Raw genomic sequence first — 6,736 nt, 5'->3', positions numbered from 1 at the left:
CACCCATTGCTTTTGAAACTATAGGTTGAAGGCAATCATAACATTCATTTTTTTTTAAAAAGCCGATCTTTTTTTTTTTTAATTTTTATTTATTTATGATAGGCACACAGTGAGAGAGAGAGAGAGGCAGAGACACAGGCAGAGGGAGAAGCAGGCTCCATGCACCGGAGCCCAACGTGGGATTCGATCCCGGGTCTCCAGGATCACGCCCTGGGCCAAAGGCAGGCGCTAAACCACTGCGCCACCCAGGGATCCCTTTTTTTTTTTTTTTTTAAGCCGATCTTTTTTTTTTTTTTTTTTTAAATCATAACATTCATTTTGTTTGTTTGGTTGATTGCTTTGTGGGTTTTGTTGTTTTAGAGAAAAAGAGAGGGGTGGGGAGGGGCAGAGGGAGAGGGAGAAAATCTTAAGCAGGCTCCACACCGAGCACAAGCTAGATCTCCCAAACCTATGATGAGGACCTGAGCTGAAATCAAGAGTCTGATGCTAAAAAAAAAAAAAAAAAAAGTCTGATGCTTAACCTGACTGAGCCACCCAGGCACCCCTCATTACCAGGATGTTTTAAGTGACATAAAATAAAATAGAAAATAGTGTGTTGTGTGAAGTATGAATAAGTGATGTATTAGAAACACTTTGAAAAAAAGAAAAAAAAAAGAAACACTTTGAAATGGTATTCTGGGTAACAGGTCCAAAATGTATGAGAGCCCCTGCTTTAAGTAATGTTGGGAGTGCTGGTTACAGGAAGGGCTTTGAACAGAGGAAGAGATCAGATTTGCATTTAGAAAGATCACTTCAGGCCAGGGTTTGGGAGTCCGGCTATACCAGAGCAGCAGTGGGGAGGAAGAACGAATAGATGATGGTGCCATTTCTGCCAAGGGCCCTGGGGAGAGTCATAAGCTTGAAAGGAAAAGAGATGCAAACTTGAAGCAAGTAGAGTTGAGTTGCCAGTGGGCTGTTCTAGGTGGATTCAGACGAGGGGCTAGAATTCAGGAAGGAGATCCCAACTGGAGACTAGAACTTGGGAGTTCCTGCGGGGATAAAGCTGAAGAAGTAGGGGGCAGGGTAACTGTTCAGAAGCACCCATGAAAAAATGGAGAGGCACCTACTAGAAAAGACTGTCATTCTAGAGCAAACATTGAGCCATGAGATCAGACATAGCCTGTGCTCAGAATACTAACCTACAAAACTTGTTACATAGCACAATGTAATGGAAATACAAATTGTGTATCTAAATAATGTATGTGATCTTTAGTCCTCAATGTCCTTAAAATCCGTATCATACAGTTCAGTGGTCCCCCACCCTGACTGTGTATCAGGACAATTTAGAGAGCTTTCTGATCTCACAGATTCCAGGCAGGGCCTCACTCAAAAATTGCAACATCAAAAAATTCAAGGGAGACCAGAGCATCTATATTTTCAAAAAAGCTCCCCAAATTGGTAGCCATCAGGAAAAAAACTGAGGAGGGCCCCCCGGGTGGTCCAGCCAGTTAAGTGTCTGCCTTCGGCTCAGGTCATGATCTCAGGGTCCTGGGATCCCTGTGTTGGGCTCCCTGCTCAGGGGGGAGTCTGCTATAAACTGTCTCTCTGCCCCTCTCCAAACCCCGTTCACATGAATGCTTGCTCTTGGTCTCCCTCTCTCTTAAATAAATAAATAAAATCTTAAAAAAGGAAAAAAAAAAAAAGAAAAAAACTGAAGTACTCTATCTGTGATATTGAACCAATCAAGTGAGAAAAGGAATGTTTGGGACAATGTTTATAACATGTTGTGTCTATGAAAAATCAAAAGTGTATGTGGAAGAACATGTACTTCTTAGCATGGACACAGACCCTAGGAGACACAAAAAAAGCTGGCCACCATGGTGACCAACAGGGAAAAAAAACAGGGTAGTGGGCACAGGGATTAGAGTAAATCTCTAGGCCTTTTTGGTATCATTTGAATTTGTGCCATACAAATGGATCATCAATTCAATAAATAAATTCCCAGATGTTTGTGATGTAGAACCAGGATATGAGAACCTCTGATTGTTAAATACTCCTCTTCATCTTGATAGCATCTAAGACATAGGGATTTTTTGTTGTTGTTGTTTTTTAAGATTTTATTTATTTACTCCTGAGAGACACAGAGAGAGAGAGACAGAGACACAGGCAAAGGGAGAAGCAGGCTCCATGCAGGGAGCCTGGTACAGGACTGGATCCCAGAACCTGGGGATCATGACCTGAGCCAAAGGCAGATCCTCAACCACTGAGCCACCCAGGTGCCCCAAGAGACTCTTAATCATAAGAAACAAACTGAGGGTCGCTGGAGGGGAGGTGGATGGGGGGATGGGACAGTTGTGTGACAGGCATTCAGGAGGGCACATGATGTGATGAGCACTGGGTATGATATAAGACTGATGAATCACTGAACTCGATCTCTGAAACTAATAATACATTATATGTTAATTAACCAAATTTAAGTTTAAACTCCAATTTAAATTTAAACTCCTATGGGGTTTTTTTTTCTATGGGGTTTAATTAAAGATTTTATTTATTTATTTATTTATTTATTTATTTATTTATTTATTTATTTATTTGACACAGAGAGAGAATACAAGCAGGGGGAGCAGCAGAAGAAGAGGGAGAGGCAGGCTCCCTGTCTGGGCTCCATCCCAGGACCTCAGGATCATGACTTGAGCCAAAGGTAGACGCTCAACCACTGACCAACCCAGGTGCCCCAAAGACGCAGATAATATACAGGTTCCTGCCTGATAGCCTGGTGGGGGATGGGGGTAGGGGGGTGCGGTGGGGGGGGTGGGAGGAGTTCATGCTGCCTGCCATAACCAGGCAGAAACCCAAACCTGTCTCTAGCATAGTTGGGTGAAAGGAGGATGGGCACAAGTAAAACATGAAATTAGAAAAGGAATGTTTCTTTTATCTCCAGAAATTAAGTCTAATAAATGGATGGAAAATTATTTGGATTTTGTTTTGTTTTTGTTTTTGTTTTTTACAAGACGACTCCCTTCTCCAAGCAAAATGCAAATTTATTTTTTTATTTTTTCCTAATGCAGATTTAAAAGCCAAGTTTCAGGGATCCCCAGGTGGCTCAGTGGTTTGGAGCCTGTCTTTGGCCCAGGGTGTGATCCTGGAGTCCCGGGATCAAATACCACATCAGGTTCCCTGCATGAAACCTGCTTCTCCCTCTGCCTGTATCTCTGCCTCTCTCTGTGTGTGTCTCTCATGAATAAATAAAATCTTTTAAAAAAATAAATAAATAAAGTAAAATAAAAGCCAAGTTTCTGGGCAGCCTGGGTTTAGTGCTGCCTTTGGCCCAGGACATGATCCTGGGGACCCGGGATGGAGTCCCACATGGGGCTTCCTGTGGGGAGCCTGCTGCTCCCTATGCCTGTGTCTCTGCCTCTCTCTCTCTCTCTCTCTCTCTCTCTCTCTGTCTCTCATGAATAAATAAACAAAATCTTAAAAAAAAAAAAAAAAAAGCCAAGTTTCTGTGGTTGCCAAGGAATGTCAGGGAGGAAGCAGGAACCCTGCTGGGGCACCTCAGTATTTAAGAGACCCAGTTGTGGTCTGCCTCTTGTCACCATTCTCAAGTACCAGAGAGGCTTCCTTCCCACCTCTGCATCATCTCTTGCCTCATTCAAGTCACCACCTTCTCCTAGCAGGACCTGGTGATGATACCCTCCAAACTGATCTCCTCAGCTCTACCACTGCTGCTCTGGAATCAATTCCCCATTCTACAGCCAGGGTTAGGGTTATCTTCTTAAAATGTAAAAGTTACTTTGTTTTCCCATAGCCTTTGAGATAAAGGCCAAGTTCCAGAATGTGGTCTTCAAGCCCACAAGCCCCTGCAGAGTCTGGGCCCTCCCCACCCTCCTCTTCTCCCATTGTTCTCGGCTATGCACAAGAGACTCTGGCCAGCCTCAGAGCCCTTGCTTACAGCCTGTCCCTCTGCCCAGAATACTCTCTCCTATCTCCTAAGGATTTATCCTTCTGGACATATCAGATTCCCTTCTTTTTTTTTTTTTTTTTTTAAGATTTTGATTTTATTTATTTGGGCAGCCCGGGTGGCTCAGTGGTTTAGTGCCACCTTCAGCCCAGGGCCTGATCCTGGAGACCCGGGATCGAGTCCCATGTCAGGCTCCATGCATGGAGCCTGCTTCTCCCTCTGCCTGTGTCTCTGCCTCCCTCTCTATCTCTCTCTGTGTCTCTCATAAATAAATAAAATCTTAAAAAAATATATATATATTTTTTATTTATTTAGTCGTGAGATATACAGAGAGAGAGGCAGAGACACAGGCAGAGGGGGAAGCAGGCTCCCTATGGGGAGCCTGCTTCAGGAATCCAGCCCAGGACCGGGATCACGACCTGAGTCAAAGGCAGATGCTCAACCACTGAGCCCCAGGCACTCCTCAGATTCCCTTCTTAAACACTCAACGCATTCATAGTTTTTCTTTCTTTTTTTCCCCCCCGCAGGGGTCACACTTTTTCTTTGTAACATGTATCCAATCTTTATGTTCGAGGAGTCCCTTGAACCAGGCACTGGCTGGTACTATATAAGGGGCTCAAAAGGGTAGGGACCCTACCCTTTAAGTTTATAGTCATTTGGGGGGGTACTCACCCCAATCCAATAATCACTGAATCAAATGTAAACATACGGTGCCTGTAAGGTGGATGATAACTAGGGAATATATCAGTTAGGATGTCTGAGGGTAGAGCTCTCCTGGAATGGGTGAATGTTTGCTGAGTGAAGTGACTATGGAGGTGAGAAGGCCATTTCAGGCAAAGGTCCAGGGAAACACTGACCCTGTTTGGATCTAGCAAATTGGTAGGCTCTTACTAAAGACTGAATGAATGAGCAAAAATTGACTTGTCCCAGAATCATATTAGAATTCAGGCCTTGGGACGCCTGGGTGGCTCAGCAGTTGAGCAACCTCCTTTGGCTCAGAGTGCGATCCTGGGGTCCCAGGATTGAGTCCCACATCGGGCTCCCTGCATGGAGACTGCTTCTCTGCCTATGCTTCTCTGCTTCTCTGCCTATGTCTCTGCTTCTCTCTTTGTGTCTCTCGTGAATAAATAAATAAAATCTTTAAAAAAAAGAAAAGAAAAGAAAAGAAAAGAAAAGAAAAGAAAAGAAAAGAAAAGAAAAGAAAAGAAAAGAAAAGAAAAGAACTCAGGCCTCCCACTCAGTGTAGTGTTCCTCCCTTACCCTAGGGCTCCTCTTGGATTTTGGAGAGCATGCCCTAAGTGAATGTGGGAAGTGTTCTGGTGAAATGATGCTTTTCCTTTTGCTTCCATTTCACATTTCAAATATCAGGTTTTTATTCCAGTACTTGGATTCGCTGGTGGAAGTGCTTCAATATGTTAGCCCTCTTGGGCTGATCCATTTTGGGAATGTCTGCTTAGGCAAGGAGGGAGAGCTTTCAATTCCTTTCTTTGACTATGAAACGAATACTGATTGTATATTTACACTACACACACATGCAAAAAGTTTAAGATGTTGACATTTGTGTCTTTGAAGATGGTAAAATAATGATTTTTTAAGAGTTTTAATTTATTTGAGAGAGAGTGTGTGAGCTTGAGCAGGAGAGTGGGGGGAGGAGCAGAAGGAGACTCCTGACTGAGCAGGGAGGGGGATCCCAGAATCCTGAGACCATGACCCCAGCTGAAGGCAGACCCTGAAGGGGCCCTACAGATGATTTTTTTTTAATTGTACTGATCTGTATTTTTTAAGCTTATAATTATTTGTATTATTTGCGTAACACAAATCTATAAAAGCAAAAGCTTTTCTTGTCTTTTTTAAAGATTTTACTTATTGGGACGCTTGGGTGGCTCAGCAGTTGGGCATTTGTTTTTATTTTATTTTATTTTTTATTTATTTATGATAGTCACACACAGAGAGAGAGGCAGAGACACAGGCAGAGGGAGAAGCAGGCTCCATGCACTGGGAGCCTGAACGTGGGATTCGATCCCGGGTCTCCAGGATCGCGCCCTGGGCCAAAGGCAGGCGCCAAACCGCTGCGCCACCCAGGGATCCCCAGTTGGGCATTTGTCTTCTGCTTGGGGCGTGATTCCGGAGTCGCCGCATTGAGTCTCTCTTCAGGCTCCCTGCATGGAGCCTGCTTCTCCCTCTGCCTATGTCTCTGCCTCTCTCGCTCTCTCTCTCTCTCTCTCTGTCTCTCATAAGTAATCTATTTATTCATGAGAGTCAGAGAAAGAGAGGCAGAAGGAGAAGCAGGCTCCCCGTGGGAAGCCTGATGTGGGACTGGGTCCCAGTACCCCAGGATCACTCCCTGAGTCAAAGGCAGATGCTCAACCACTGAGCCACCCAGGCCTCTCAGCCAAAGTTTTTCAAAGAAACAATTTGGGGCACCTAGGTGGCTCAGTTAGTTCAGTGACTGCCTCTGACTCAGGTCATATTCTCAGGGTCCTGAGATCATGCCCCCACAACTAGCTCCCTGCTCAGAGGGGAGTCTTCTCCCTCTTTCACTTCTCTTCCCCCCACTCATCCACTCTCTTGCTCTCTCTCTCAAATAAATAAAAAAAAATTTCTTCAAATAAATACAATCTTAAAAAAAACCCTTAGTTTAATGAATTTAATGGTTGGCCCTAACCAGAGGTAATGGTCATAATCACCACCCAAAATATACAATTTAAATAAGCAGATAAGCAGAACGTGTGCTCTATGCATGCTGTCTACAGACAAGTGCTCTTGCAGCTCCATCACTTTTATAAAACCATTCAA

This window comes from Vulpes lagopus, chromosome 7 (genome assembly GCF_018345385.1).
Source record: "Vulpes lagopus strain Blue_001 chromosome 7, ASM1834538v1, whole genome shotgun sequence".
Lineage (NCBI taxonomy): Eukaryota > Metazoa > Chordata > Mammalia > Carnivora > Canidae > Vulpes > Vulpes lagopus.
Note: the sequence above shows the minus strand (reverse complement) of the source record.